Genomic DNA, 22,069 nt, shown 5'->3' on the forward strand with positions numbered 1-22,069 from the left:
TCACATGGAAATGTTTTGCAATTTAAATGTTTAAATATGAAACTATTTGTGAAAAGATAACATTTTATTTTAGCTTCTAAATGAGAGATTTGTTTTCGTAAGTAAACTATGCTCGCTCAGTGGCCATGCCCAAATGAATAGACATTGGTAGAGAACTATGAAACATGCCCTTCTCTCCCCCAATACAAAAGCCCGTTGGCGAAAGTCAACCTTGTGTTCCCGATGATGTGAGGACTGGTGTCCATACGTTCAAAAGGGCTAATTTCTATGTGGAGGTGACGATCACCACGCTGGAAGGATACATTTTGACTACACCAGCCAGAATACAGCACGAGCTGAGTATGGCAACTTGGTATGAACTTTGAACTCTTATCCACTAAAGAAGTGATACATCCTAGACATCGAGTTATTAGAACCGGCTGTAAATGTGCGTGGCCCAGGAAAGGACAGACAATATCTTCAGAACGATGTGGTAACGTATCCGTCCTACGACCAGAAATATTCTTCAAAGGACAGGGGTGATCTCTGCTGGGCAATCCAGCCTTCCATCTTTAACCAATCTATCGAAGTGCAGCTCAGAGTAAATATATTTATTTCATTTTCCTTTTCCGAATGGGCGGTTATTTAGAATGCATACGATTCTGTATATACAATAGCATAGCTTCTCAAGGTCTGATAGAGACCCAATCATTTTGTTCCTCAGTCTTCCTGCTCTTTCATTCAAACCCAACCGTCTTTCTTGTGTAACCGGCCGTCATATAGATTTTGTCCGCTAGGGATGTTTTATTTTATGACATAATTAGTAATCAATGTATGATCCATCCTGTGTATATGTAATTCTGTGTGATTATTATTTTATGTATTTAGTAAATAAATAATTAAATTAAATGTTGTATTGCCGATTCAACTTATTAGCCAGGGTTTGTGAAAATAATATCCAAGAATTTTACAACGTTCAGATGAGACAATGAGGTGACGATTAATAATTGACTGCTATTGATATAATAGATTACCAGATCTTTAAGAGTTTATTCGGAAGACAACAGCTCTAGAAACATTATTTTGTGGTGCCCCAACTTCCTAGTTAATTACATTTACATGATTAGTTTAATCTGGTAATATTAATTACAGAGAATTGATTTGATAAAATAGCATGTCATATATCATTTAATCCATAGTAAAGGCACAACAACAGCCATAATGATTTTGCAGTGCATGGTGATCGAACAGATTTCCTGTTATATTCATCAGAGGTGTAGGGAGGGTGAAGTCTATGAATCCAAAAAAGAGTAATTATACAGATTTTTAACAAAACAGGCACACGACAGCATTCATACCTTGGTGTTTGTCATAAATGTTAAGGTAAAGAGCATACGGTACATTGTCCGTAATGTAGAGGCCTATGGGATTTTCAATGAAGAGGCAAGGGAAGAGGATGGTACATGTGATCTGAATAACATACCATACAAATACCAATACCTGCAACACCTGAGAAGTTCAGTCATCTGTGCCCAAAACAGCTAGCCTTCAACATATTCTTATAGCCTACATGTTCTTACCTCTTTGTTGATTGATAGCCATTGAATTGTGTCCATTTTCTGTTTTAGAAGATCTGAACCAATAAAAGATAGATGGTATCGTCATGAAACAATTTAAATGTAGATCATACTAGGGAAAAATCTTACCTTAAATTGAGTAGATCTTTACATTTTGCAGTTTGATGCCTGCACCTACTGTCCTTTCAAATTCAAATCCAAATGTTTCAGTTGGGTAGTTAGTTTGTGTGGGTTCTTGCAGAAACCTAAGGAGGTTTTGATGAACCCCACCTGCTATGAGGTTATTGGAATAATCTTTTAGGGGGCATTTTCAGTGCCAAGAACACAAAGGTTCTTCAAAGAACTTTTAAGATCTTAGAAGAACCCTTGTTGAACCCCTAATTTTGAGTGTAGGTAAAAAGCATAGAGCGCTGGCTAAGGAATGAAGAATCAAGGTCAAATGGATAAGAGTTACATTTTGTGTCAATCAGCCAAAGTTATTTTTGTTAAAAATGACAATGATGCCGGATTGGGTCACAGGCTGCCAGAGATATACCATATCAGATGGAAAGTTGTTCGTCTGCCACTCCTCCTTCATGGTACAGTCTCCAACTCTGTAAGCCTATGCGAATTTGAGAAAAGCTCTTAACTGTTTACAAGCGACTGAGTCACCTTAATGAATGGTCATGTCTGGCCAATGACAAGGGACAGAAATCTCCAACCAGCACCTATTTGTTTGTTTTGGACCTTACTCCACTTCTGACTGGGCCTGTTCTCCAGTCTTTCTGTGGTCTCTCTCTGGTCTTTCTGGCCAAGTGAAGCTGAGAAACATAAAGGGCCAATTCCCCAGGCCGTGTCCAGCAGAAGAGTGAGCCCAGCTGTTATGGAGATGATATTTTGATGATTAGGGAAACATAATTGGGACACATAACTGTTCCTTACTGCAATCTGGGTGGCGCCATTTGACTCTAGGGCATTCAGTCATACCTACTTTCATAGATGCAAGAACATAAACAAAGCAATCCGCTATGGAAATGGTTCATTCACAGTTTAGGGCACAAGAGCTGTCTGTAAACTCCTAAAGGCATCCACAAGCTTCCCAGCCGAAACAGTTTGGGAGAGTTAGTGCATACAGTACTGGTCAAAAGTTTGGACACACCTACTCATTCAAGGGGTTTTCTTTATTTTTACTATATTCTACACTGTAGAATGGAATCATGTAGATTTTAGATTCTTCAAAGTAGTCACCCTTTGCCATGATGACAGCTTGGCATTCTCTCAACCAGCCTCACCTGGAATGCTTTTCCAACAGTCTTGAATGAGTTCCCACACATGCTGAGCAGTTGTTGGCTGCTTTTCCTTCACTCTGTCCAACTCATCACACACCATCCTAATTGGGTTGAGGTCGGGTGATTGTGGAGGCCAGGTCATCTGATGCAGCACTTCATCATTCTCCTTCTTGGTCAAATAGCCCTTACACAGCCTGGAGGTGTTTTGGATCATTGTCCTGTTGAAAAACAAATGATAGTCCCATTAACTTCGTATAGCTGCAGGGGCACTATTGAGTAGCTTGGATGAATAAGGTGCCCAAAGTAAACGGCATGCTCCTCAGTCTCAGTTGCTAATATATGCATATTATTATTAGTATTGGTTAGAAAACACTCTGGGGTTTCTAAACATGTTTGAATGATGTCTGTGAGTATAACAGAAGTCATATGGCAGGCAAAAACCTGAGGAGAAATCAAAACAGGAAGTGAGAAATCTGAGGCTGGTATGTACTCAACACAGTTCCCATTGAAATCCCCTTGAGATATTAATGATGTTGCACTTCCTAGGGCTTCCACCAGATGTCAACCGTCTATAGAAATTTGAATGAGGCTTCTACTGTGTGGTGGGACTGAATGACAGTAGAATGAATCAGGTGTCTGGCAGTCAGCCATTTTCTCGTCACGCGCATTCCACATGATAGTGACCTGCGTTCCATGGCTCCTGAAGACACAAAGGAATACTCCAGTTTATTGAAGATTAATGTTAAAAACATCCTATTGATTGATTCTGTACTTAGTTTGAAATGTTTCTTCGACCTGTAATATAACTTTCAGAAGTTTTTGTCTGACATAACGCTGAACAGAATGAGCATTTGGATATGTATACCAAACGCGCTAACAAAAGTAGCTATTTGGACATAAATAACGGACATTATCGAACAAATCAAGCATTTATTGTAGACCTGGGATTCCTTGGAGTGCATTCTGATGAAGATCATCAAAGGTAAGGGAATATTTAGCATGTAATTTATGGTTTATGTTGACTACAGCATGGCTGCTATTTTGACTTGATTGTTCTGAGCGCCGTCTCAGATTATTGCATGGTTTGCTTTTTCCGTAAAGTTTTTTAGAAATCTGACACAGCGGTTGCATTAACCTAGGTGGCACTATTTTTATGTTTGGAAAAATAACGTTCCCAAAGTAAACAGCCTATTTCTCAGGAACAGATGCTAGAATATGCGTATAATTGACAGATTAGGATAGAAAACACTCTAAAGTTTCCAAAACTGTAAAAATATTGTCTGTGAGTATAACATAACTGATATTGCAGGTGAAACCCTGAGGAAAATCAAAACAGGAAGTGGCTTTTGAAAACTCCATGTTCCATAGCTTGCCTTTGCTCCAATTACAGGGATATTAACCAGATTCATTTTCCTATCGCTTCCTCAAGGTGTCAACAGTCTTTAGACATAGTTTCAGGCTTTTATTTTGAAAAATGAGCGAGAAAAATAACATTGCGTCATTGTATGGCCGGATGCCAGCATCGTTTTGCTTGGCGCAACAGAGTTTGGGCAGCCATTGCCTTTCCCTCTCCCTACTGAAAAGGACAGTTGCGGTTGTTATATTATCGATTCAATATTTTAAAAACAACCTGAGGATTGATTATAAAAAACATTTGACAAGTTTCTATGGACATTACGATTACTATTTGAAATTTGTCTGCGTTGTCGTGACTGCTCTTTCCTGTGGATTTCTGAACATAATACACCAAACAAACGGAGGTATTTTGGATATAAAAATAATCTTTATGGAACAAAAGGAACATTTATTGTGTAACTGGGAGTCTCATGAGTGAAAAAATCAGAAGATCATCAAAGGTAAACGATTTAATTTGGTTGCTTTTTGGATTTTCGTGACCAAGCTACTTGATACTTGGTGTACATAATGTTTCGATAAATTTACACAAACGCTTGGATTGCTTTCGCTGCAAAGCATATTTTCAAAATCGACAGGTGGATTAACAAAAGGCTAAACTGTGTTTTGCTATATTGCACTTGTGATTTCATGAATATAAATATTTTTAGTTTTATTATTTGAATGTGGCGCTATGCAATTCAGCGGTTGTTGATAACAATTATTCCGCTAAAGGGATGGGTAGCTTCAACAAGTTAAGGAGAAGTATATCTATAATTCCATGTGTATAACTTATATTATCATCTGCATTTATGATGAGTATTTCTGTTGAATCGATGTGGCTATGCAAAATCACTGGATGTTTTTGGAACTAGTGAATGTAACTCGCCAATGTAAACTCAGATTTTTTTATATAAATATGAACTTTATCAAACAAAACATACATATATTGTGTAACATGAAGTCCTATGAGTGTCATCTGATGCAGATCATCAAAGGTTAGTGATTAATTTGATCTCTATTTGTGCTTTTTGTGACTCCTCTCTTTGGCTATGAAAATGGCTGTGTTTTTCTGTGGCTTGGTGGTGACCTAACATAATCGCTTGTGGTGCTTTCGCCGTAAATCGTATTTGAAATCGGACACTTTGGTGGGATTAACAAGAATAATACCTTTAAAACGGTATAAAATACAGCTATGTTTGAGGAATTTTAATTATGATCATTCTGTTGTTTGAATTTGGCGCACTGCATTTTCACTGGCTGTTGTCATATCATCCAGTTAACGGGATTGCAGCCCAAAGAGGTAATTAAGCTCAAACCAGATGGGATGGCATATCGCTGCAGAATGCTGTGGTAGCCATGCTGGTTAAGTGTGCCTTGAATTCTAAATAAATCACAGACAGTGTCACCAGCAAAGCACCCCACACCATCTTACCTCCTCCTCCTTGCTTCACGGTGGGAACCACACATGAGGAGGTCATCCATTCACCTACTCTGCATCTCACAAAGACATGGCAGTTGGAAACAAAAAATCTAAAATTCGGACTCATCAAACCAAAAGGACAGATTCCACCGGTCTAATGTCCATTGCTTGTGTTTCTTGGCCCAAGAAAGTCTCTTCTTATTATTGGTGTCCTTTAGTTGTGGTTTCTTATCAGCAATTTGACTATGAAGGCCTAATTCACGCAGTCTCCTTCGAACAGTTGATGTTGAGATGAGTCTGTGACTTGAACCCGATGAAGAAAGGGCTGTGATTTCTTAGACTGGTAACTCAAATGAACTTATCCTCTGCAGCAGAGGTAACTCTGGGTCTTCCTTTCCTGTGGCGCTCCTCATGAGTCCTAGTTTCATCATAGCGCATTATGTTTCTTGCGACTGCACTTGTGGAATTTTCCGCATTGCCTGACCTTCATGTCTTAAAGTAATGATGGATTGTCATTTTCTCTTTGCTTATTTGAGCTGTTCTTGCCATAATATTGTTAGCAGTTGATGTTACTCATCAAAAACACAAACCCCAAAGCAAATCATGGGGAGGAAAATAGGTTTATTCAAAGAGAACAAATCATGCTGTGAGGTAGATGGTAGATGTTCATGCTCTCCTGTCCTCAGTGATTCTCTCCTGTGTGATTCTCTCCACAGAAAAAAGGGACAGGATGTTGTTTTATAACCCAGCCCTAGCCTGTGGTTTACCAATTAGAAGTCCTTGCAATGAAACTGGGCCAATGGCCAAACAACACGTATCCTGTTTCAGGTTCAATGTATAAACAATTTGGACCAATGAGAACATGCCTTGTGGCTATGAGTCGCGGACTGAAATTCCTCCTATGTCTCTGACCCATTGATATTACAGAAAAAACATTATTTCCATTGATTGTTAGTACTCTATTGACCTCTCGTCCTCTGCGTTGTGTATTTATCATCAAAATATTCTTACAATATGGACTTGGTCTTTTACCAAATAGGGCTATCTTCTGTATACCACCACTACCTTGTCACAACACAACTGATTGGCTCAAATGCATTAAGAAGGAAAGAAATTGCACAAATATACTTTTAACAAGGCACACCTACCCCCTCCTTTTTCGAACATTCTGTTAAAAATCGCGCAGCTTTTCAGCGTCCTGCTACTCATGCCAGGAATATAGTATATGCATATGATTAGTATGTGTGGATAGAAAAACACTCTGAAGTTTCTAAAACTGGTTAAATCACGGCTGTGACTATAACAGATCGTGTGTTTCATCGAAAGCGCAAGAAAAACTGCTCACTGAAAGCTAAAAATAATATCCATGCGTCACTTTCATGGATTGTTAAAAGGGCACAAAATTAATTATGGACCTGCATGCAATTCCTACAGATTCCACACGATGTCGCCATTGTCGTCATTATCCGGGGAGTTTTTGGTTGGTAAATCCAACTAACTGGATTCCATTTCTTCCGGTCTCCGCCAGGATGTTTTGAAGTGCACATTTTCGGCCATTGATTTGAAGACGAGGAGCTATTGAATACACATCGCCAAGTGATCATTTTGATAGATTATAAACGTTTACTAATACCTAAAGTTGGATTACAAAAGTATTTCGAAGTGTTTTGTGAAAGTTTATCGTCGACTTTTTTAATTTAAAAAAATGACGCTGCGTTTTAAAACAATGTTTTTTTCTGAATTACACAGCTTCCATAGATGGCTATTTTGGGTATATATGGACCGATTTAATCGAAAAAAAGACCCAATAGTGATGTTTATAGGGCATATAGGAGTGCCAAGAAAGAAGCTCGTCAAAGGTAATGAATGTTTTATATTTTATTTCTGCGTTTTGTGTAGCGCCGGCTACGCTAAATCTTTTGTTTAGGTCGCATTCAGGCATTTTGGGGTGTTGCATGCAATCAGATAATAGCTTCTCATGCTTTCGCCGAAAAGCATTTTAAAAATCTGACTTGTTGGCTAGATTCACAACGAGTGTAGCTTTAATTCTATACCCTGCATGTGTATTTTGATGAACGTTTGAGTTTTAACGAGTACATTTAGCATTTAGCGTAGTGCATTTGCATTTCCAGGTGCCTAGTTGAGACATCTGCGTCTCAAGTAGGAGCAAGAAGTTAATTGAAATGCATTACATGGTAACATTACATCATGAAGCTGGTTGAGAGAATGCAAAGATTGTGCAAAGCTGTCATTAAGGTGGCTACTTTGAAGAATCTCAAATAAAAAATAAATTGTTTTACACTTGTTTAGTTACTACATGATTCCATATGTGTTATTTCATAGTTTTGATGTCTTCACTGAAACTTAAATCGTTCTTTCCAAATTTATATCAGCATGTTAAATGTGCAACCAGAGGGAAAAAAACTCTGGACCACTTTTACTTGAGACACATACAAAGCTCTCCCTGGCTCTCCATTTGACAAATCTGACCATAATTCTAACCTCCTGATTCCTGCTTACAAACAAAAAGCACCGGTTACTCGATCAATAATAAAGCCGTCAGATGAAGCAGATGCTAAGCTACAGGACTGTTTCGCTAGCACAGACTTGAAAACTTTCCGGGATTCCTCCGGTTGCATTGAGGAGTACACCACATCAGTCACTGGCATCATCAATAATTGCATAGATGACGTCATCCCCACAGTACCCCAACCAGAAGCCAGGAATTACAAGCAACATCCGCGCTGAGCTAAAGGCTAGAGCTGCCGCTTTCAAGGAGTGGGACTCTAACTCAGGAACTTATAAGAAATCCCGCTATGGCCTCTGACGAACCGTCAAACGGGGAAAGCATCAATACAGGACTAAGATCAAATCGTACTACACCAGCTCTGACGCTCGTCGGATGTGGCAGGGCTTGTAAACCATTGCAGATTAGTAAAGGAAGCACAGCCGAGAGCTGCCCAGTGACACGAGCCTACCAGACAAGCTAAACTACTTCTATGCTCGCTTCGAGGCAAATAACACTGAAACATGCATGAGAGCACCAGCTGTTTAGGAAGACTGTGATCATGCTTTCCGCTGCCTTTCATAAACAGGTAAACATTCACAAGGCCGCAGGGCCAGATGGATTACCAGGACATGTACTCAAAACATGTGACAAGTGTCTTCACAGCTGAAGTTGGAAGTTTACATACACTTAGGTTGGAATCATTAAAACTTGTTTTTCAACCACTCCACAAATTTCTTGATAACAAACTATAGTTTTGACAAGTCGGTTCCGAAATCTACTTTGTGTATGACACAAGTAATTTTTCCAACAATTGTTTACAGACAGATTATTTAACTTATGATTCACTGTATCACAATTCCAGTAGGTCAGAAGTTTACATAAACTAAGTTGACTGTGCCTTTAAACAGCTTGGACAATGGCTTTAGAAGCTTCTGATAGGATAATTGACATAACTTGAATCAACTGGAGCTGTACATGTGGATGTATTTCAAGGCCTACCTTCAAACTCAGTACCTCTTTTACATCATGGGAAAATCAAAAGAAATCAGCCAAGACCTCAGAAAAAATAAGAGACCTCCACAAGTCTGGTTCATCCTTGGGTGCAATTTCCGAATGCCTGAAGGTACTGTGTTAATTTGTACAAACAACAGCACGCAAGTATAAACACCATGGGACCACGCAGCCGTCATACCGCTCAGGAAGGAGACACGTTGTCTCCTAGAGATGAACGCACTTTGGTGCGAAAAGTGCAAATCAATCTCAGAACAACAGCAAAAGACCTTGTGAAGATGCTGGAGGAAACGGGCACAAAAGTATCTATATCCACAGTAAAACGAGTCCTGTATCGACATAACCTGAAAGGCTGCTCAGCAAGGAAATAGCCACTGGTCCAAAACTGCCATAAAAAAGCCGGACTACGCTTTGCAACTGCACATGCGGACAAAGATGATCATTTTTGGAGAAATGTCCTCTGGTCTGATGACACAAAACTAGAACTGTTTGGCCATAATGACCATTTTTATGTTTGGAAGATAAAGGGGGAGGCTTGCAAGCCGAAGAATAGCATCCCAACCATGAAGCACAGACGTGGCAGCATCATGTTGTGGGGGTGCTTTGCTGCAGGAGGGACTGGTGCCCTTCACAAAATAGATGGCCTCATGAGGACGGAAAATGATATGGATATATTGAAGCAACATCTCAAGACACCAGTCAGGAAGTTAAAGCTTGGTCGCAAATGTGTGTCGGACTGTTGATTTTAATTTCTCCTGTAATACCCCTCAGTCGTGGGTGATTTAATGACGCATCAAACTTGCAGCCTTCCCTCCATAATCCATCCGTCCCAAATGAATGGGGGACATTTGCTTCACTTTGTTACGAGAGTGAGAGTGTCATCAATAAAGGGATGTTTTGGTTACATAATAGTACTACAACTTGAACGCAGCTCTCTTTCCTTTAACAATGGCTTTATTGAATTACTTTCTGAACCGATTGACTGCACGCCTGCCCGACTAAAGGAAATCATAGAATTGCCACAAGAACTGCCACATTCGTACAATGGGTGTCCAAAGACAATGACAGTTCAGATGAGTGTTGCTGCACTTAACCACACAAATCCGTTGAATCCTTTATCATTATCTGAATTGGGGAAAGTGGAGCTATCCAACATACTTGGTGGAAAGATCAAGATCAAGGTCATTGTAGCAAAGATAGCCAACTGTAAATGATCAAAAGGTCCATCAACATACTGTAAAGTCAATTTAAAATTAACTTCACTTCCTGAATCCAATGCCATCCATACAGAAACTGATGCCAAAATTTTGTAATTGGTCTTAGACATTTTGCATTGTGTTTGTTTCACTCAGTTTAAGCTATGTGTCACTCAAATACTGAAGACCTGGTTCCACATCTTTCCTCAAGTTCTTGGTGACCTGGGATGACCACATTTGATAGATGGAGAAGGGGCGAAGGAGGAACATTGGGACTCTGGCGAACTTTCTCTAAATTGCATCCTTATGTGTTACGACTTCCGCCGAAGTCGGTCCCTCTCCTTGTCCTGGCGGCGTTCGGCTGACGACGTCACCGGCCTTCTAGCCATCGCCGATCCACTTTTCCTTTTCCATTTGTTTTGTCTTTGTTTTACACACCTGGTTTCAATCCCAAATTACTTGTTCATTATTTAACCCTCTGTTCCCCCATGGTTTTTGTGAGTGATTGTTTGTATGTATACGATCCGTTATTGTGGGCTAGTTTATTGTGTTGTATATAGTTGTATTATTGATTAAAGATCGTTCATTACTCATATCTGCATGCCTGCGCCTGAATCCTCCACACCAGCTGCACACAGGCCGATTACATTCTGAGACTCATTAGAACTCTGATGTCTTTACACTGGGAACAATTGCCTTGCTCTTTCTCTGGTGGTGGTTCCAGAGTCAAAGTAATAATATACATGCAGGATATCAAAGTTATATGCTTACTATTTTCATTTCTTTAAAGCTAGGTTTTAAAGCACATAAACACTGTATGGTTCGACTAGGTCTTTTTCAAGGCTGTTCCAGAGTAAAACCAGGACCGCTTAATAAGGCAGGATATAAAATATTATCGAGGGCATGTTTTTAATAAGAAACGAAAAGGAAGAAGAGCACTCTGGTTCCTCATTTAGTTTTTCTCTTCCCCCACTTCCTTTGACAAGTGCAACAGCTGTGGCTCTGGGCATAGGGGCATCTTCTCCAGGACTCCAGGAATGTCTTGGAATCATATTGGGAATCTTCGAGCACCTACAGAATCATTTGCCTGAATCTCCATATTTATTACATTAATGACCAGATCTGGTGAAGGAAGTGTGTGACTTTTTCCATGAAAGTTGCGCTTTGATTTCTCCCATTGAACTTAATGTTTGCTATTAATAATGTACTGCATTTAGTTGGATATACTGTATGTTCTTAGGCCAAGAACCAGGTCCATAACCTCATCCTCATCCCCTATCATTCCATGTACACCTTTTATTTACATAATCAGCTTTTCAAAATGTTTGTTGGTGTTCTTATACTCTCAATTAAGTTCATTCTCTGTCTCGTCTTTGCTCCATTGTTTTAACATTCGAAAAAATAAATCACCTGTTTAGTTCCTGTTCCAAATTGGAGAACGAGATTGCAAAGAACTAATGTAAACAAACCTATGGGTAAATAAATAGAGCTGCATTGACATAGCGCGTGACTGTGATTGTTTCCTCTCCTCCTGCAGCTCTGGAGCTGTGCTGCTCTCCTGCTTGTCATCCACAGAAGTGCACTGCATTGTATTATTTTGTGTGGAGATGCGTGTGTATGAAAGAGAGAGAGAGAGAGAGAAAGAGGTCAGTACAAGTAGGAAACCATAGTCTTTTGGTGAGGGTAGAGAATGTGGTTCTGGTGTGCATGTGTCTTTCCATAGAGAGAGAAAGTAAGTGAGGCTGAAAGAGTGAAGGGTAGAGTGAGAGGGAGAGTTAGGGAGAAGGGAGGGAGAAATTGAAAGGCTGCCTAGCACTTTTCTCAGTGAGCTGACAGGGCTCAACGCTTGACTAACAGGACTGTTTTGACAGGTGTCAAATGGTCCGTATTGCCATTTCACCGCTGGCCCTTGGGACCCCGCATCAGGGCCTGCAACAGGACTGGCCAGGCGGCAGAAAAATAAAGAAAACCGTCATGGAGGAGAATGAAAAAACGTGACCTCTTTACCACTTCCTCCCTGCTTGGTCTCCTCTGGATTCTCCCAGAGTTTGGGCATCTGCTGTACGTTAGCTGCTTTTACAGTCCGTGAGGTAGGTGTGTCTGTGTGTGTGTGTGTGTGTGACCCATTTAAAAAAAGGGTGATGGGACCCTTAAAGGTTGGATAGTCAGAGAGCAAGGAGAAGATAAGGTAGTTTATTTATCCCATTGGCTTTAGACAGTTTCTATGTAATTTCACACACAAAGACAGTCCACAATGGGTTTGATTATTTTCAGAGAAATATAATTGTAATTTTTTTATGCCAATTTTTTTTACACAACCATTTTTTTATTTATCCTTTATTAAACTAGGCAAGTCAGTTAAGAACAAATTCTTATTTTACAATGACGGCGTACCTCGGCCAAACCCTCCCCTAACACGGATGATGCCCTATAGGACTCCCTATAATGGCCGGTTGTGATACTACAGCCCAGGATCGAACAGGGTCTGTAGTCATGCCCTGGCACTGAGATGCAGTGCCTAAGACCGCCACGCCACTCGGGAGGCCATGTCTGATTTGACTACATAATGTGATTATGTGTAGTGACAATAAACATCAAAGTGGTATAGGCTAGTACATGACCTTCACTCATAAATCAATGCACTTCCACATTGAAGAAAAAGCAAGTTGTCTTTGAGGTATAAGTTTAAGAAAAAAAAACATTGAATAAAAGTGTCTTATTCCTCCTGGTGATTTGATGCGGCTTCACACCTTTGAACAAAGTCCCAATGTGTCCAAAGAAATTATCTATGGGGTTTGTTGGGGATGTGGATGTACATTTTACCATTATAAAATACACAAGGAAAATTATCTGTGGTGAATGGTGGCTAACGGTAAAATCACAAGATAATGACTCAACTCAATGTGCCGAGGCACACTGGATGCACAAAATAACTTTTACTGTGTGTTTCTATTGCGAACCAGATTTTTAAAAAGTGAATACATTTTACCAACCTTGTGTGTAGAGTGAAAACTCATGAGGCTACCACCTCGGGGCACTATGAGTACCTCGTCATGCCGTACGGGTTGATGAATGTGCGTACGGGCGTACGGGTGCGGTGGTGTATATTGATGACATTTTGATATACTCCGCTACACACGGTGAGCATGTGTCCCTGTTGCGGAGAGTGCTTGGTCGCCTGTTGGAGCATGACTTGTATGTCAAGGCTGAGAAATGCCTGTTCTTCAAACAGTCTGTCTCCTTCCTAGGGTATCACATTTCCACCTCAGAGGTGGAGATGGAGAGTGACCGCATTGCAGCCGTGCGTAATTGGCCGACTCCCACCACAATAAAGGAGGTGCCGCAGTTCTTAGGGTTTGCCCTAAGTCAGGTAGTGGCTCCCATTACCTCACTGCTAAAGGGGGGCCCGGTGCGCTTGCAGTGGACGGCTGAGGCGGAAAGGGCTTTTACTCACCTGAGGGCTCTGTTTATCTCGGCCCCCGTGCTGGCCCATCCAGATCCCTCTTTGGCGTTCGTAGTGGAGGTGGATGCATCCGAGGCAGGGATAGGAGCTGCGCTCTCTCAGCGCTCGGGTGGGAAGTGGGAAGTAGTGGGAAGTACTGGTGGCCCACTTTGGCTAAGGATGTGAGGGTTTATGTTTCCTCCTGCTCGGTGTGCGCCCAGTGTAAGGCTCCTAGGCACCTGCCCAGAGGTAAGTTACAACCCTTACCTGTTCCACAGCGTCCGTGGTCACACCTGCCAGTAGATTTCCTGACCAATATTCCTCCCTTACAGGGTAACACCACGATCCTGGTCATTGTGAATCGTTTTTTTCTAAGTGCTGTCGTCTCCTCCCATTGCCCGGTCTCGCTACGTCCCTACAGACTACGGAGGCCTTGTTTACACACATCTTCCTGCACTACGGGGTGCTTGAGGACATAGTGTCTGATCGGGGTCCCCAGTTCACGTCGAGAGTCTGGAGGGCGTTCATAGAAAGTCTGGGGGATCTCGGTCAGCCTTACCTCAGGTTTTCACCCCGAGAGTAACGGACAGGTGGAGAGAGTTAACCAGGATGTGGGTAGGTTTCTAAGTTCCTATTGCCAGGACCGGCCGGGGGAGTGGGCTGCGTTCGTGCCCTGGGCAGAGATGGCCCAGAACTCGCTCCGCCGCTAACCTCTCTCCCTTCCGGTGTGTATTGGGATATCAGCCAGTTCTGGCTTCTTGGCATCAGAGTCAGACCGAGGCTCCTGCGGTGGATGACTGGTTCCGGCGCACAGAGGAAACATGGGAAGCCGTCCATGTTCAACTTCAGCGCGCCGTGCTGTGCCAGAAAGTTGGCGCAGACCGTCAACGCAGTGAGGCCCGGGTTTTCGCGCCGGGGGACCTGGTCTGGCTCTCGACCCGAAACCTGCCTTTCCGCCTGCCCTGTCGGATGCTGGGTCCGCGGTTTGTGGGGCCATTTAAAGTCCTGAGGAGAGTGAACGAGGTTTGTTACAGGTTACAGCTTCCCCCTGATTACCGCATCTCGTTCCATGTGTCTCTCCTCAGGCCAGTGGTAGCTGTCCCGCTCCAAGAATCCGAGGTGCAGGAGGTTCCCTACCCCCTCTGGACATCGAGGGGGCCCCGGCATACTCTGTTCGTTCCATACTGGATTTGAGACGTCGGGCTAGGAGCCTTCAGTACTTCGTGGACTGGGAGGGGTATGGTCCGGAGGAGAGATGCTAGGTTCCGGTGGATGACGTGTTGGATCCTTCTATGCTGCGAGAGATCCAGTGTCTTCATCCAGATTGTCCCTGAGGTCGGTGTCGACGCGCTGCTGGAGCCGAGCATCAGAGGGGGGTACTGTCACGACTTCCGCCAAAGTTGTTCCCTCTCCTTATTCGGGCGGGGTTCAGCGGTCGACGTCACCGACCTTCTAGCCACCGCTGATCTATTTTTCCTTTTCCATTGGTTTTGTCTTGTCTTCACCTGGTTCCAATCCCATCAATTACATGTTGTGAATTTAACCCTCTGTTTCCCCTCATGTCCTTGTCGGTGATTGTTTAAAGTGTTTGTGTACATCTGTACTGGTGTGCGTCGGGTTATGTTACCCATTGATTGTTATTATTATGTTTTCCGGTGGGTTTTTTGTAAATAAACTGCGCTGTTGGAAACAGTTATTTCTCTCCACCGTCTGACTTCTCTGCCGCCAGTTAAACACCCTTACACCTTCTAATACACATTCCCCCCTACTATATCTCTCAAACATCCACAGAGAGTAGGTCACGTAGGCAGTTATGGTTAGCCATACAGCAAAATGGCAGTATGGTTTTCTGCTCATATTCCCCATGGCAGGTGGGGTATGTGACCATTCTCCCCACCAATCCATCCTCCTTGCCGATGACAACTGATCCAGATTTCGGGGAAACTGTGACCTACACTGTACCTTAACCTTTGCCTTTTTCACTACATTAGGCCCTGGACCACACATATACTACTTGTTATGCACAGTCCCATAAAGACATTGTTTTCCTGGAATTAGATAGGGTAATTTGATATTGCTATAGTGTTTACGGGATTACGTCATCAATTAAACCTTTTCCCTGCAACCCCCCTTTACGTCAGCCTGGTAATTGGGCTACTGTTCTCCCTCTCTCCCTCCAAAGTGGATGAGTTCAACACCTCATTCGGCATCATTGGCCACATCACTATCTCCTCCTGTCCAACAATAATTTGGACTCAGAGGGCTACAGGGGATCATTGTAGGCCTATATGGAGCCAGTCCCGTTAAGATATAATAGGTAACTCTGGAGTAGCCGGCAGTTTGTCTCTGTCTGCCACAAGGGCACAATTTATATCAGAATTTATATCATCCCCCAGAGCCAAGGCGGTCTGAATCAGCTGAAAAACAGCAGAAGAGGACAATAAATGCTAGCTGAACTTTGCCTGTTCCCTTTTGCCATTTTAAATGCAATATAAGCACTCTTTTCACAAAGAGTCCGATTCAGTCTCCCTGGTGTTTACTAAAACAGAAGCACCCGCCCCCCAGTTTTATGAGGTGTCCTGTTTTTCTACCATACCTCCAGTGATTTAGGTGATATGCTTGAAATAAAGGTTCAGAGGGGCATGGGGCAGCTTGAGTTTTACTGTGCCCCCACTTAAAAAATAAATAAAATGAAATCACCCAGGACGCTGTATAATTGTGCTATGGGGGACCGTTTGACCCTTTTCTTATTTTTGGGTTTCTTTCTTTGTTTTTCAATGTCTCAAGCTGGACTTTGACATTTTACTTGCATGACTTTTCAATTACATCCAGTTGGTTAAAAAGTCACAAGTCCACACCGAGAACCTCATCACAGAGCGAAATATGTACAAGGGATAAGGCCTATGTTTGAGGGAGAGAGTGAGAATTTATGGCCGACTTGGTGAGTTTGTTCTGTGAGTGTTCCCGTGGTCTCATAGCACCTCAGCCTTTCAAGTTAATACTCTGCTCTAGTGTCCTAAGAGCTTAGGATCCGTCTGTGATCCAGTCATATCAAGTCAAAATGACACAAAGAAACTACGATTTATGTCAACTCAAATGGCCATTTTTTCATTTGTGTCATCATTTATTAATTCTGTCGAGGAATGATTAATGAAAAAAAGACTAAACTAAAGAAATTGCTTTTTTATCAAAACACCAACCTATGAAACTGTCTGTAGTGTGAATGTTAGATAATCTATCTCCTTGACTAAATACTGTTAGGGAGAATTAATAAGTGTGTGTGTGTGTGCACATGTGTGTGTGCGCGTGTGTGCGCTCACATGCGTGTGTACATGCATGTCTGCTCCTTGGTTTGGTGTTGTGGGTGTTGGTTACGTATGGGCTTATAAGCGGACAACATGTACGAGTCTCATTTCTGCACAGCACTTTGAGATATCAACTGATGTAAGAAGGGCTTTATAAATACATTTGATTTGATTTGAGTCAAATCACAACTCTGCTCTACATTATTACCACATACTGTAAGTGGGCAGGCCATACAGTATATACCCAGTGAACATTTTATTTGCTCTGTATACGCTTTATGTTTTTTTTTTTTTTTTTTGACAAATTAGACCTGTAGCAGACTGATTTGTCACCAGAGGAGGAATTAAACAGGTTCCCTGGCATTTATCCAGCATGTTTTTACGAGCTATTTTGTCCTTCTAAGTATACGGTTTATCGTGTTTAATGATGCTCTGCATTTTTACCGATTCCTCATTTCCCTTTACTGGCTAATGAGAGTGAGAGACATGCTGGGGGAAGTGATAAAAGAGGTTTGTGGTTGTGTAACACGTGTCGTAAAACAGAAAGAAAAAAGGCCTGTGTGCATGCGCGTGTGAGTGGGTGTGTGTGTGGTGTTCTCTAAAAGTTACAACAAGAGGCAGTTTAAGATGCTGAGTCTGTTAGGATGATGAGGTGAAGTCTGTGGAGCGTGTGGTTGTGCGTGGTGGAGCATACTTTAAAGTATTAAAAACAGGGGTTGGAACCGGTTCAGGGAACAGAACTGAAAACTGGAAAATAACTAAATTGTTCAAGGAACAGAATCAGAATGAAAGTGATCTTTACTGTTCTGGAAAATAACAATTATTTTAAAAGCATGGGAACCGGATAATAAGGGGTTATTTTCATTCCGTGCATTTTTTACAGTCCAACAAAAAATGCAACACACCATCTATGCAAAGCCCTCCCTCTGTCAATCATAAACTTCTTCCACTGTTTGCCTGTCAGCTGAAAATCTTTGCTAGTGTGTGGGTGTAGGCTACCTGCCCCTCCCCCTCCGAAGCATAGCCGTAGCTCTGAACACACGAGCTTCTTAGCTAGCTAGCTCTGGTACAAAGTTAAGCCATCTCTGAAGTTAATAGACATTCAAAGTTCCTCCATATGCGATCCTCTGTAGGCCTAATTCTGATAATGCATGTCATCACAAAATTCCCAGTGCCTCAAACCAAGCCTCCTCCATCCTCCACCTGCACAATTTCAGTTGCATCTCGTGCCCTACATTTGTCTTTCTGTCACGCATGTAAACAACTCACTGAGCTACCTATCCGCACTGCATGATTGGTGAAGTAATGTTTAATGTTGAGCTAAATACATTTTTTAAAGATTTCAGAGGTTTAAAAAGGAACGATATGAACCGGTACTTTTTTGTTTATGTTGCTGGTCGGAATAGTGGAACAGAACAAAAAAAGAATAGTTATGTTCAGAATGAAAGGATTGGAAAATGATTTTGGTTCCAACCCCTGATTTACACCCACAATTGGATTCCTGAAATGGAACGTTTTAAATTGTCAGACACAATGTCAAACACTCTATATACAGTCCATAACTTGGCCGTATTGGTTAGCTCTAACCAAATCATCTCTATCCAGATTGAGATATGTCATTGGGTATCGACTGAGGGTTGAGGCGCTCTAGAACCAAGTGGAGGAAAACCAGGGCTGTGTCCCAAATAGCAGCCTATTCCCTACATAGGGCACCACTTATGACAAAAACCCTAGGGGCTTGGTCAAAATGTATGTAGGGTGACATTTGGGATGCACACCAGGGATGCACAGTGATAATGAGGACTGGCTAGTTGTTTGACATGACTTCATCGGATCCTATCTTTATGTGGTCATAGAGCGCAGGCTGTCCCAGATGCCTATCTAGAAATTGTGTGTGTCTCTAATAAAGCCAGAACGTCACAAAGCCTAAATACTGCACACACCCGCAAAACTCTGTTTCTACAAAACATCGTCAACATGAAAGTGACAGACATAAGAAATTACTTGTTTCCATGACACAGATAGCCATGTTGTGACGGCCCTGAATTATTTTGAGCCGTCTCAGTGCTTCTCCTTCCAATAGGGTGCTTTCCCTTTAATTCCCAATTAAATAGCCAGCATCAGCTGCGCAAAAGTGGCGTTTTTGATGGAGACGTGACTGAGGATGTGTTCCCGAAGCTTCTCTATTCCGGTTGTTTTGTTGCGGTTAAACGTGTGTTTTGTAGCCTGAGAGAGTTTACCCAGGATCGGATCCACTCTTTGCGTCCGTGGACTACTCCTCTCCATTCTTCGTGGCCTTTCTCCGCTGGAGATCTGTTGGCGGATTGGATTGTCTGACTGACCGACTGACTACCACCTTTTTTGTATACGGTATTTCATTTGTTTTGATATGATGTATACGGTGATGATTTATGTAGTTAGATGTAGTTGAGGAATTAGTAAGAGCAGATACGCTTTAAAGTTCTGTGGTAAAATTGTTATATTGATTGTATGATTTAATACTGGGTTTACGCTACACGGAATGAACGGACAAACATTGCGTGACAAAAGTCACTTGAGTTTACTGAACTCCTTTACCGGGCTGGACTCTTTTTAGGCCCGAGGTACAGGACATTTCTGGAGGAACCAGAACTCATTGTGTTATATTATTATGTGTGTGTAATCCATTGATGTTGCTAATACAACCCACGCAAAAGAATAGTTGTTTTTGAAGTTCCTTTCAATGTTTTAAGGGTTTATGAAAAGTTGATTTCCCTTCTGACGTTTACATAAGTCCTTTGTAATGGTGTAGACTTGACGGACCAGATGGGACTCATTCCCTCCCAAACTAAAAGGAGAAACTAATGTTTTCTCTGGTAGGCACAACCTACCTGGCACCCCTATAAAAAATAACCTCAAGTCAAAACCGTTACATAAAAAATGGCACCCCAGATGGGACAGCTCAACATTGAGAACTAACCAAAGCAAATATTTTGTGTGGAATTAAAACAATGGATTCACCCCAAGATAATGTGCTCATCCATTTCATACCTGTCAATGGGAATACACAGGGCCATTCTGACCATCAAGCTGACAACACAAATCATAATGGGAATGGAGATAATGGAGTTGATTTGGGCCAGAGCCCTGGGAATCTGAATGCTCGGTCTGGACCACAGGCCACAGGAGGTCTAACCAGTTACTCACTTATTGACATGGATCTGTGTGAAAGTACTGAGCCAGCCCTCCATCTGACACCCAACCTTCCTCCATTGTCTGGTTTATCTCCAGAGGTTGTAGTTTTACAACTTCAAGGTGACATCCTTGATATTCGTCGGACTCAACAACATCTCCAAACTCTTATCCACGATAAATTCAAATGTCTGAGGGAAGAGCAACAACAGAGTGCCATGGAATTCAGAAACTCACTGAGCACTCTAACCCACACGCTGACAGAGCTCAGTGAGAGTGGAAGACGGGAAATTACTGGTGCCATGGACAGGCAGTTTGACTACCAACGAAACCAACTCACTGCCACTCTCCAATGGCGCCTGCAACATCATCACACTGAGGTCCTCAAGGACGTTAATTCTGTTTTTTCTCCCATGGTTAACACTGTAGACCACTTGCAAACAGAGCTCTCTAATTGTGTTAAAATGTTGGATGACGTGTCTGTGGACATGGCCTCCATTAAGCACAACTCCTTACACAGAGTTTCTCTAGTGTCCACTTCTGTTCAGGCCACTGAGGGCCAAGCTGGCACCTCTGAAGAGCCAAGACAAGGCCATGCTACAGCCACCCCTTGCAGGATGCAATCCACCATGCATCCTGGTGTTCATTTTCATTGTCCGATAACGCCCTCCCCCTCTACTTCCTCAATCCCTCCTAGCTCGTTTGTTCATGGTGAATTGAGTAGACGTCATGTGGGGGCGATGCCCATTAAATTGCAATTTCCCACCTTTGGGAAAAAAGATGACAGTCCGGATCCGCTAATGTACCTAGAAAGATGTCGTGACTTTCTTGCCCTCAATCCCCTGGCTGACGAAGAACTCCTTGCCACATTGAGGAATGTGTTGCATGGGACAGCTCGAGACTGGTGGGATGTGGCACGTCTCACCACTACCTCCTGGGCTGACTTTGAGGCCAAGTTTTCCTCTGCATTTCTGTCTGAGGACTACACAGATGAGTTGGCAGACAGAGTCAGGAATCGAGTACAAAGAGAGAAAGAGAGTATCCGTGACTTTGCATACGGTTACCACTCCCTGTGCAGAAGGTGGAAACCTGGCATTGAGGAGGAAGAGGTCATTAAATTGATTTTGAAGAACATCAACCCACTACTAGCCAGTCAACTCCGAGAACGAGTCACCACTGTCGATGGACTGGTTCGCTTGGGACAGCAGTTTGAGAAGGACAGAGAATGCCAACAGCAATATGACCAAAGAAAGAAACAGACACCCAAACCGTTACCCAAGACAGACCATCAACAACAGCCAGAGTCTCAAGCCATGACCCCTCTCATGTTCTGTTGGAGATGTAGCCAAAAGGGACATTCTTCAGCTACATGTCCAAGACCGTATCACGAAAACCCTTCCAGAAACCACAAATCACAACAGGCCAACACACCTAACTCTCTTCGCAGGAATGACCATCCTTCTCTGGGTGCTTTAACCAGAGCTGAAATCCCAAGAGTCACTGCCTACGCCCCCCCATCGACATCCCCTTCCTTTCAGTTCATACCGCACCAACTGGTGTTACCCCTGTCCATAGGCCCATGGACAGGAAGAGCCATCCTGGACACCGGGTCATCCTACACACTGCTCAATGAGAAACTGTGGAAGGAGGTTAAAGGTCCGCAATACAACTTGAAGCCGTGGACAGAAGGTCCACTCTATCTGGCTGATGGTGAGGCTAAACGACCACTTGGATGGAGTGAGGTAGAGTTCCGCCTGTGTAACCGCTCCTATATGATTCCTTCGGTTATCCTACAA

At 42.5% G+C, this 22,069-nt stretch overlaps 1 long non-coding RNA gene across 1 annotated transcript; it reads right to left on the minus strand.

The window, feature by feature from the left end:
- Window positions 1-1,000: 1,000 nt before the first annotated feature.
- LOC149984045 (uncharacterized) lies at window positions 1,001-3,042 on the minus strand. Its single transcript, XR_016495314.1, has 2 exons — window positions 2,828-3,042; window positions 1,001-2,413 (listed from the first exon to the last, which is right to left on the minus strand). It is a non-coding gene; the product is annotated as an uncharacterized LOC149984045 (long non-coding RNA).
- Between the last annotated feature and the right edge of the window lie 19,027 nt (window positions 3,043-22,069).

Source organism: Oncorhynchus mykiss, chromosome 4 (assembly GCF_057628025.1).
Source record: "Oncorhynchus mykiss isolate SJ-2025 chromosome 4, ASM5762802v1, whole genome shotgun sequence".
NCBI lineage: Eukaryota > Metazoa > Chordata > Actinopteri > Salmoniformes > Salmonidae > Oncorhynchus > Oncorhynchus mykiss.